Consider the following 12,131-nt stretch of genomic DNA (forward strand, 5'->3'; position numbering starts at 1 on the left):
AGATCTGAACAGGCCGGCATCCCCACGCCCCGCCAGCGGTTAGCCTCCGGGAGCCCACTGTAGACCCTGTGACGGGCAGACGGAGGGTGGGCATCCCCGCTGTGGGGGGCTGCACCTTGGAGAGCAGAGTCTGGGTCAAAAGTTCTGAAAAGTGTCAAGGCTTCCAAACCTGTTGTCAGAGCCACCAGAGGAGTGGAGACGGGCCCTGGTGCTCTGGCTGTGGACAGTGTCTGGTTTTCTGTCCTATTTGCCAGTTTCATAGATGAGGGATGGTGCCTTGATGGTTTGCCTGCATGTCCTTGGTTTTTGTGCAGCTAGATCACTGACCATTTGTGCTGCTGTTACTTTCCTCGTCTTCCCCATCTTCCTAATGGGCGCTCATTTTTTACTACTTTGTAAGAGATTTTTTTCCCTAATTTTTCAAAATTGTGGTTAAATACACATAACATAAAATCTACCATCTGAACCATTTTTAAATGTATAGCTCAGTGCTATTAAGTACCTTCATATTGTGATACCATTACCACCGTCCATTTCCAGAACTCTTTTCATCTTGTAAAACTGAAACTGTCCCATTAAACACTAACTCCCCAATCCCCCCTCCCCCAGCCCCTGGCAACCACCATTCTACTTTCTGTCGCTATGATTTCTGAGATATTCAAAGTACCTCATATAAGTGAATCATACAGTATTCGTCTTTCTGTGTGTGGTTTATTTCACTCAGTATAATGTCCTCAAGTTTCCATCCATGTCATAGCATGTGTCAGAATTCCCTTCCTTTTCAAGGCTGAATAATATTCCATTGTATGGATGGACCACATTATGCTTATCCATCCGTCCATCGATGGACACCTGGGTTGCTTCCACATTTTAGTTATTCTGAGTAATACTGCTATGAACATTGTTGTACAACTATCTCTTTGAGACCCAACTTTCAATTCCTTTGAGTCTGTATATCCCCAGAAGTAGGACTGGTAGATCATATGGTAATTCTACTTTTATTCTTTGAGGAGCCACCGTACGGTTTTCCATACAGCTCTACATTTGTACATTCCCACCAACAATTCCAATTTCCCCTTATCTCTCCAACGTTTCTTGTTTTCTGATACTGTCCATCCTAGTGAGTGTAAGGTGATATCTCATCGTAATTTTGATTTGCATTTCCCTAATGATGAGTGACGTTGAGCATTTCTTCATGTGCTTATTGGCCATTGGTATAACTCCTTTAGGGAAATGTCTGTTCAAGCCCTTTGCCCATTTCTGAATCGGGTTGCTGGGGTTTTGGTTGTTGAGTTTCAGTTCTCTATATATTCTGGATATTAATCCCTTATCTGATATGATTTGCAAGTATTTTCTCCAATTATGTAGGCTGCCCTTTGACTCTCTGGATAGTGTCTCTTTTGTATTGTTCTGCATTTATTATTAAAACCAACAGTCAACGGTAAATGACAGACTGACTGCCCGTCTTTTTCACTTTGGACGTTAAAGACTGGAATAGGAACACAGTATCACTTTTCCACAGCAGAGGTTAGCCCTGGCCTCTGACCCCCAGCAGCAGGTAGAGTCAGACTTTACGGAAGTGACAGTCACCATCGTGGGAGACACCCTCCCTTTTCTTTGGGCTCTTCTGTAGTGGAGAGGAGCACCCAGAGTTGGGCTGAAGACATCTGAAGACACAGGGAGAAGAGCCGAAATAATCAGACCTCAGACGGTACTTACGTGCTGAGAGGTATGTATGGACGTTTATAGTGCCAAAACAGGTGTGCTGTGGGGACCATCAGGTTAAAACTTTTAAACTTTATTCCTGTCAGAGACAAGTCAGACTAAAGAGGCTACTGCTTTAGGGGCAACTAGAGAAAACTGGTGTCACCCAGATGCAAAACAGTAGCAATCACAGTGATTCCAGGACTTCAAAGCTCCACAAACATGATGTGTTTTCTTTTGCTTGTTTAGGCTTTCTTCTCTCTTTTCTCTTTATTCTTCATTCTGTCTTTCTCCAGTTTCCATTGGGCTCTACCTGCACTCGCCACTGGTACCTTCAAGCTCACTTCTTCCTCCTCTTCATCTCTCTTGCTACTTTGAGGAGTGGCTGGTACAACACGTCGTAGTAGAGCAACATTCAGAATGCTCCTCTATCACAGTTCTGAGTCTGGAAACTGGTGATTTGGTGAATTGCGTCAGCTCATTTTGAAAAAGGCAAGCAAGTTGTAAAAAGGGGGTGGGGAGCCTTGAGGCCAGACGCTATGAACTTCCCAAGTCCACCATCCAGCCTAACAGACTGACCAGGCGTGGAACACATGTGTGCCTGTGTGACGCCACCTCGTCCTTTGTCTTCTCGTGGGACCTGACAGCATCATCACAGAGAAACTAACACCGTGGAAAGGTTTCTTTCAAATGTATGACGACCTTGCCTTGCTTTTATTCCTGAGTGGTATCTGCATCAGTGTTAGAACTGACTGAATTCTTACTGCTGTCACCTAACTTTTTAAGCCTATTTAAAGGTTTACTGTTTCTCTGAGTCCATATTTTCTATTGATAACAGGAGCAGAAGCAAGCAGTCCCGCTCTGGATTTAAAAGCGCCAGTTGCCATCTTTCACAAGTGTAACACTCGCAGAACTCATTATTGCCCCCCAAAAAACCCATCTCCATAATAACAAGAATTTCTTCTCCAGGTTCAGTATCTCTTAGAGCCTTCGCACTTGCTGTGTCTTGGCCAACTGACACAAACCCACACTTGGTTTGCAGTCATGGTTTGTAAGTGTAGCAGGACCAAGGCGAGCTGAGCACGGCTTTTCCTTCTGGAACACACAGCACTGAAGTCGTTTTCTCTGGGTCCAAGTAGGATGTTCTCCTCAATTGCTGAAAGCTCAGCCACACAACCCACCAGTAATTCTATTTTGTCATTGCGTTTCCACTCTTTTGTTGCAATTATTTTGGCTCTATTTTGTTCTAATGAGTATCTGTTACAAGGCATTATTTCAAATCCACTGTCAGTTGCAAACATTCGCAAGTAAATAAATACGTGTTCCTTGAATAAATTCTCCTGCATCATTTTCTTTTATAAATTTATTTTGTTTATTTATTTATTTATTTATTTATTTTTGGCTGCATTGGGTCTTTGTTGCTGCGCGCGGGCTTTCTCTAGTTGCGGTGAGCAGGGGCTACTCTTTGTTGCGGTGCTCAGGCTTCTCATTGCGGTGGCTTCTCTTGTTGTGGAGCACGGACTCTAGGCACGCGGGCTTCAGTAGTTGTGGCACGTGGGCTCAGTAGCTGTGGCCCACGGGCTCTAGAGCGCAGGCTCAGTAGTTGTGGCATGTGGGCTTCAGTAGTTGTGGTGTGTGGGCTCAGTAGTTGTGGCTCACGGGCTCTAGAGCGCAGGCTCAGTAGTTGTGGTGCACGGGCTTAGTTACTCCTCCTGCATCATTTTTGTTGTTGCAAAGTCAGACATTTGACGGCTTTCTCCAAGTGCTCGTCTTTCTTAAAATGTTCGATCACTTCCTTTAGTTCTTCTTGCCTTCCCGAAAGCTAGTATTCATTTTGTGTGTTTGAAAACCGAAATAGGGATCAAGGACCAAACTGGTTGCTAGGTCATCATTTTCAGAGTTCCTTGGTGGACATTCCAGAAGATGGTACATATCGACTGTGCCCTTCACATCCTGAATTACAATAACCTCGCCTCTTGTGCTACCCTGGGGTCCCAAAGGCAGCAGCTGGCCTGGGGACTCCTCATCCTGGGTCCCGAAGCCTCGTGTTCTGAGGCTGCGCTGCCACCTCTGGTGCCAGGCCGCCCTCCCCTCACAGCCCCAGAGCCTCACTGCCCTCCCCAAAGATGCATCTCCGCCCCCAGTGAACCGCTCAGACCCTGCCCGTGACTGCTGGAAGGACACGAAAAGGAGTGCCCTGGACCAGGCTGAATAGTGTCTTTTGATGCACAAGTTTTTAAAATTTTCATGAAATCCAGTATGCCTATTTTTTTCTTTAGTTGCTTGTGCTTTTGGTGTCATATTCAAGAAAGCATTGCCAAATCCAGTATTGTGAAGAGTTTTGCCTTCTGTTTTCTTCTAGAAGTTTTATAAATTTAGGTCTTACACTTAAATCATGGATCCGTTTTGTGTTAATTTTTGTGTGTGGTGTTAGGTGAGGTCCAACTTCATTCTTTAGAATGTGGATATCCAGTTTTCTGGCACCATTTGTTGAAAAAGACTGTCTTTTCCCCCACTGACTGGTCATGACAGCCTTGTTGAAAATTGTTTGATTACATACGTGAGGGTTATTTTTGGACTCTATTCTATTCCATTTGTCTAGATGTCCCTGTATCCCAGTGCCATACTGTTTTGATGAATGTAGCTTTGTAGTAAATTTTGAAATCAGGAAGTTTGTTCCTCAGTTTGTTCTTCTCTTTTAGAATTGTTTATGCTATTCAGGGTCTCTTGAGATTCTTTGCGAATTTTAGAGTGGTTTCTTCCATTTCTGCAAAAGTCATTATTGAGATTTCGATGGAGATTGCATTAAATCTGTGAATCACTTGGGATAGTATTGACATCTTAATATTAATTCTTCCAATCTATAAACACAGAATATCTTTCCATTTATTTATATCTTCTTTAATTTCTCTCATAAATGTTTTATATTTTTTAATGAGTCTTTCACTTCTTTGGTAAAAATAATTCCTAAGTATTTTATTCTTTTGATGCAAATGTAAATGGAATTATTTTCTTATTTTCCTTTTTGTGTTATTCATTGTTAGTGTATAGAAATGCAACTGATTTTTGTGTGTTGACTTTGTTTCCTGCTACTTAGCTGAATTCATTTATTGTAACAGTTTCTTTTTGTGGACTCTTCAGGATTTTCTACCTATACAATCATATCATCTGTGAACAGAGATAATTTTACTTCTTCCTTTACAGTTTGAATGCCTTTCATTTCTCTTTCTTGCCTAATTGCTCCGGCTGGGACTTCCAATACTATGTTGAATAGAAATGGTGAAAGTGAGCATCTTTGCTTTGTTCCTGACCCTAGAGGAAAAGCCTATATAGTCTCTCACAACTGAGTATGATGTTAGTTGTGGGATTATTATAAATGTCTTTTATTATACTGAGGTAGTTTCCATCTATTCCTAGTTTGTTGAATTCTTTAATCATGAAAGGATATTGAATTTTATCAAAAGATTTTTCTGCATCACTTGAGATGATCATGTGGGTTTTTCTTTCATTCTGTTAATGTGGTGTGTTACATTAATTGATTTTCATATGTTGAATCATCTTTGCATTCCAGGAATAAATACCACTTGGTCATGATGTTTAATCCTTTCTCTAACCTGTTGAATTCTGTTTGCTAATATTTTGTTGATGATTTTTGTATCCATGTTGATAAGGGATATTGGTCTGTAGTTTTCTTTTCTTGTAGTGTCTTTGTCTGGCTTTGGTATCAGGGTAATGCTGACTTCATAGAATGAGTTTGGGGGTATTCCCTCCTCTTCAATTTTTTTGAAAAGTTTGACAAGTATTGATGTTAGTTCAATGCTTCCTAGAATTAATGCTTCCTAGTTTAAATGCTTCCTAGAATTCACCAGTAAAGCCATCAGGTCCAGGGCTTTTCTTTGAAAGGAGATTTTCAATTACTGATTCAAACTCCTTACTAATTACAGGTCTATTCAGAATTCCTGTTTCTTCATGGTTTTGTCTTTGTAGGTTTTGTGTTTCTAGGAATTTGTTCATTTCATCTAGGTTATCTAATTTGTTGGCAAACAACTGATTATAGTACTCTCTTATAATTCTTTTTATTTCTGTAGAATCAGTACTAATTTCCCACTTCCATTTCTGATGTTAGTAATTTGAGTATTCTCTTTTTTTCTTAGTCCATCTAGCTAAAGATTTGTCAGTGTTGTTGATCTTTTTGAAGAATTGACTTTTGGTTTCATTGATTTTTCTCTATTGTTTTTCTATTATTTCATTTATCTCTGCTCTAGTATTTATTATTCCATTCCTTCTGCTAGCTGTTAATTTGTTCTTTTTCTAGTTCCTTAAGTTGTAAAGGTAAAGTTAGGTTGTTAATTTGAGATCTTCCTTGCTGTTTTATGTAAACATTTGTAGCTGTAAATTTTCTTCTTCATACTGCTTTTACTGTGTTTCATATGTTTGCTGTGTCTTGTTTTCATTTTTATCAGTCTCTGAGTATTTTCTAATTTCCCTTGTGATTCTTCTTTGACCTATTCTATTGGTTGTTTAAGGGTGAGCTGTTTAATTCCCACAATTTTGTGAATTTTTCACTTTTCCTTCTGTTACTGACTTCTAAAGTCATCCCATTGTGATTAGAGACGATACATTTTATGTTATTTTCTTTTTAAATTTATTGAGGCTTCCACTGTTGTTACACTTCTCCTCATCATTGCAAGCCTCTCCCTCTCTGGTTGAATTGACTTCCAGGAGATTTAAAGGGCTGGCACCTTTTTTCCCCCATTCATTTTTCTCTTTTTCTCCTTTTGGGAGCCAGACATTGAAGATTATGACATTCAAAAGCAACTGCATATACAGGGGAAATTAGACAGGAACTGCACATGCCTGGGGGAAAGTGCAGGCTCAGGAAGGAAATGAGAAGACCTTACCTTTACTCCTCAGGCTGAACCTTGGCACAGAGACAGCCTACGACAATCAAAAACAAAAAATAAAAATGAAAACAAACAAACAATCAAGAACAGCAAACCCTAGGGAAGGACAAGAATCTGATTTCCAGAGTTACCATTTTAGATTCAAATGTCCAGTTTTTAACAAAAAATCAAAAGGCAAACAAAGGAACAGGAAAGTATGGCCCACTCAAAGGAAAAAATATAAACCAACCAAAACTGTCCCTGAAAAAGACCTGATGGTGGATCTACTAGACAAAGACTTTAACACAACCATCTTAAAGATGCTCAAGGAACTAAAGGAAGATGTGGAGAAAGTCAAGAAAATAATGTATGAACAAAATAGAAATATCAATAAATAGAAAACCTAGGTAGATGCAAAATGATTTAATAGAGCTGAAGAATACAATGACTGTTAGTTACTTATTAGAGGGATGCAAAGGCCAATTTGAGAAGACAGAAGAAAGTGTGAGTGATGTTGAAGATAAGACAATGGAAATTATGAGTCTGAGGAGCAGAAAGAAAAAAGATTAAAGAAAAGTGAACAGAACCTAAAGGACATGAATACTTGTTTTGGGAGTCCCAGAAGGAGATGAGAGAGAAAGGGACAGAGGAAATATGTGAAGAAACTTACCAAATTTGATGAATGACATGAATATAAACATCCAAGACAAGTAGGATGAACTTAAAGAGACTCACACTGATACACATTATAATCAAACTGTCAAAAGACAAAAACAAAGAGAGAATTTTGAGATCAGCAAGAGAGAAGTGACTCATCATATCCAAGGGATTCTCAATAGGATTACCAGAAGATTTCTTGTCAGAAACTTTGGAGACCAAAGGCAGGGCGTTAATATATTCAAAATGCTAAATGGAAAAAAACCTGTTGCCTGAAAATTCTATATCCAGCCTAATTGTCCCCCCAAAGTGAGGGCAAACTTAAAACATTCCCAGATAAACAAAAGCTGAAAGAGTCCATTACTGCTAGACCTGCCCTGTAAGAAATGCTCAAGAGGGTCCTGCAGGTGAAATGAAAGGACACTAGACAGTAACTTGAAGTCATATGGAAATACGAAGCTCTCAGTAAAGGTAAATACATGAGCAATTATAAAGCTATTATTATTATAACAATAATTATTGTAACAATAGCATGTAACTCGCTTTTTTTTCTACATGATTTGAAAGACTAATACATTTTTTTTAATTATTAATCTAATATATACCCAAGAGTGGAATTGCTGGGTCATATGGTAGTTGTACTTTTAGTTTTTTGAGAAACCTCCATATTGTTTTCCACAAAGGATGCACCAACTTACATTCCCATCAATAGTGCATGAGGGTTCCCTTTTCTTCACATCCTCACCAGCATTTGTTATTTGTGTTCTTTTTGATGATAGCCATTCTGACAGGTGTGAGGTGATATCTCATTGTGGTTTTGATTTGCAATTCCCTGATGATTAGCAATGTTGAGCATCTTTTCCTGTGCCTGTTGGCCATTTCCTCTTTGGAAAAATGTCTATTCAGTTCTTCTGCCCATTTTTGTTTTTATAATTGCTTCACAATACCGTGTTAGTTTCTGTTGCACAAAAATGTGAATCAGCCATATGCATACACGCGTCCCCGTATCCCCTCCCTCTTGAGCCTCCCTCCCATCCTCCCTATCCCACCCCTCTGGGTCATTGCAAAGCACGGAGCCCATCTCGCTGTGCTATGCTGCTGCTTCCCATCAGCCAATGATTTTACATTTAGTAATGTGTATATGCTGATGCTACTCTCACTTCACCCCAGCTTCACCCTCCCACCCCATGTCCTCAAGTCCATTCTCCATACCTACTTCTTTATTCCTGACCTGCAACTATGTTCATCGGTACCTTTTTTGTTTGTTTAGATTCCATGTATCTGCATTAGCATATGGTATTTTTCTCTTTCTGACTCACTTCACTCTGTAGACAGACTCTAGGTCCATCCACCTCACTACAAATAACTCAATTTCATTTCTTTTTATGGCTGAGTAATATTCCATTGTATATCTGTGCCACATCTTCTTTATCCATTCGTCTGTTGATGGACATTTAGGTTGGTTCCATGTCCTGGCTATTGTAAATAGTGCTGCAATGAACATTGTGGTGCATGTCTCTTTTTGAATTATGGTTTTCTCAGGGTATATGCCCAGTAGTGGGATTGCTGGGTCATATGGTAGTTCTATTCCTACTTTTTTAAGGAACCTCCATACTGTTTTCCATAGTGGTTGTATCAATTTACATTCCCACCAACAGTGTAGGAGGGTTCCCTTTTCGCCATACCCTTTGCAACGTTTATTGTTTCTAGCTTTTTTGATAATGGCCATTCTGACTGGTGTGAGGTGATACCTCATTGTAGTTTTGATTTGCATTTCTCTAATAATTAGTGATGTTGAGCATCTTTTCATGTGCCTCTTGGCCATCTGTATGTCTTCCTTGGTGAAATCTGCCCACTTTTTAATTGGGTTGTTTGTGTTTTTGGTGTTGAGTTGTATGAGCTGTTTATATGTGTTGGATATTAACACCTTATTGGTCATATCATTTGCAAATATTTCTTCCCATTCAGTAGGTTGTCTTTTTGTTTTGTGGATGGTTTCCTTCGCTGTGCAAAAGCTTTTAAGTTTAATTATGTTCCAGTTGTTTAATTTTGGTTTTATTTCCTTTGTTTTAGGAGAGAAAGCCAAAAAAATATTTCTGTGACTTATATCAAAGAGTGTTATGCCCATGTTTTCCTCTAGGAGTTTTATGGAATCTGGTCTTACATTTAGGTATTTAATCCATCTTGAGTTTATTTTTGTATGTAGTGTTAGAGAATGTTCTAGTTTCACTCTTTTACATTTAGCTGTCCAGTTTTCCCAGCACCACTTATTGAAGAGACTGTCTTTTCTCCATTGTATATTCTTGCCTCCTTTGTCATAGATTAACTGACCATACATGCATGGGTTTATGCACTGGGCTGTCTGTTCTTTTCCATTGATCTATGTGTCTGTTTTGATTACTATAGCTTTGTAGTATAGTCTGAAGTCAGGGTGCATGATTTTTCCAGCTCTGTTCTTAAAACTAGCATTATTGTAACTCCACATTTTGTTTTCTGCATAATTTAAGGGACCAATGCATTAAAAATAACATTTGCTTATGTTTTGGGACACAAAATGTGTAAAGATGTAATTTTGTGACATCAATAACTGAAAGGGATAGGGAGGGAGCTTTTAAAGTAGCAGATTTTTTTATGTGTTGTTGAAGTTAAACTGGCATAAATTCAAATTATATTGTTATAACTTTAGGATGTTAAATGTAATCCCATGGTAACCATAAAGAAGGTACCAAAAGAATATGCACAAAAGGAAATGAGGGGGCTTCCCTGGTGGTGCAGTGGTTGGGAGTCCGCCTGCCGATGCGGGGGACACGGGTTCGTGCCCCGGTCCGGGAAGATCCCACATGCTGCGGAGCAGCTAGGCCCGTGAGCCATGGCCGCTGAGCCTGCGCGCCCGGAGCCTGTGCTCCGCAACGGGAGAGGCCACAACAGTGAAAGGCTCGTGTACCGCAAAAAAAAACAAAAAGAGAAAAGAAATGAGGAAGGGATGTAAATGTTTTACAACAAAAATCAGCTGCACACAAAAGAAAACAGTAATGCAGGAAATGAGGAACAAAAAAGCTATAACTACATAGGAAACAAATAGCAAAACTACAGAAGTAAGTCTCTCCTTATCAGTAGTTACTTTAACTGTAAATGGATTAAACTGTCCAAGCAAAAGACAGAGACTGGCAGAATGGATGTTAAAAAAATGAGATCCAACTATATGCTGTCTACAAAAGATTCATTTTAGAACCAAAGACACAAGTAGGTTTGAAGTGAATGGATTGAAAATGTTATTCCGTGCAAATAGGAACCAAAAGAGAGCAGGCGTAGCTATACTAACACCAGATTAAAAATGGACTTTAAATCAAAAAGAGTTACAAGAGGCAAAGAAGGACATTATATATTAATAAAAAGTTTAAAACAACAAAAATATATTACACTTGTAAACATTTACACAATAATAGGCCATCAAAATTTTAAACCTTAAGAATATGAAACCTTGATCATGCATTGGGAATATGGTTGCCTGGCTCTTGGCATGTTTCCACTCTGCTCACGTTGTTTTGTTTTAACGAAGGTGATATGTGGGAGCCCAGTTATCATGAGTGTGGACTCGGAACCATGCTGCCTGGATTTGGATCTCAGCTGTTATCTGAGCACCGAGGACAAGTTACCTGTCTCAGTCTCAGTTTCCTCATCTATGAAATGGGGATTATAATAGCACCAGTGTGCTATCCACAAGGGCTCTTGTGAGGGTTAAAAGGAAAGATGTAGTATAGTGTCTGGTAATCATAAGACATTTCACTGTCATTTCATCTTTTCTGTTTCCTTCAAAGACTTTTTGGTCCATGTTTTACACTCAGTTACTTACTTCTCCTGGACTTTATTTGGGTGTACTCTGTGAGGTGGGATTACTTTATTTCTAATCACATCGTGACCCCTTTTCCCAGCCTTCTCTCAGTGCTCTGAAAAGCAGCCGTCTCATTTCCTCAGTTCTCATATGGTGTTATGCCACTGCTGTGTGGTCTGTTGGCCATTCCAGCACCAAAACCACTAATGCTTTATTACTGTAATTGTATTCCATTATTGCACTTGATAACACAAGTTTCATCACCCTTCATTTTTTATTTTTCTCAGCTACTCTTTTTCTTCCAGGTAAATCTTAGATTCATTTTGTCAACACATAATGGCAAAAAAAAGCCAAAAGTTTTATTGGAAATTTTAATCAAAATTACATTCAATTATAGATTCAGTTAGAAATAACTGATATTCTTAAATATTGTGTCTCTCATCCAAAAACAAGGTTTGTCTCTCCACTATGTTCCTTAGAAACTTTTTCATAAGTCCTGCACATCCGTAGATTCTTATTAAGTTTATTCCTTGGATTTAAGTTGTTTTTCTTGCTAGTGTAAATAGTTATTTTTCCATTACGTTTTCTAATCGGTTGTTGCTGATAGAAGAAAATCTGTAGATTTTTGTGTATTTTTTTTCTTATAATTGCCTCATTGAATACCCCTTTCTCTCTCCCCTAAACTTTGTTCAATTGATTTTATTGGATTTTCTAGGTAGACAGTCCCATCTTTAATAAGGACAGTTCCTATCTCTTCCTTTCCAAGACTTACATTTTGTTTCTGTTTGCTGTCTTATTGCATTGGCTTCAAACACAACAGTGAATAATATAATGAGATCAACACTCTTTGTCCTTTTATTTTTTTGTACTCTAATGGTCATTCTTCAAGTGCAGGAGTTTTTAATCCAGAGTCAGTTCCATAGATGGACCCCCTGAATTAATGAGGACTTTGGTTTCTGTATATAAGTAATCTGTGCATATGTGTCAGGTGAAACTGTCCAGATTCTTAAAGGAGTCTGTGACCCACAAAGATAAGAACACCTATTTAGGTTTTG

The 12,131-nt window shown here is 39.0% G+C and overlaps 1 pseudogene; it reads right to left on the reverse strand.

Moving 5' to 3' along the window:
- Positions 1-2,418: 2,418 nt before the first annotated feature.
- On the reverse strand, positions 2,419-3,619 carry LOC136122772 (histone-lysine N-methyltransferase KMT5B-like; annotated as a pseudogene).
- Positions 3,620-12,131: the final 8,512 nt, after the last annotated feature.

Source organism: Phocoena phocoena, chromosome 4, assembly GCF_963924675.1.
Source record: "Phocoena phocoena chromosome 4, mPhoPho1.1, whole genome shotgun sequence".
Classification (NCBI taxonomy): Eukaryota; Metazoa; Chordata; class Mammalia; order Artiodactyla; family Phocoenidae; genus Phocoena; species Phocoena phocoena.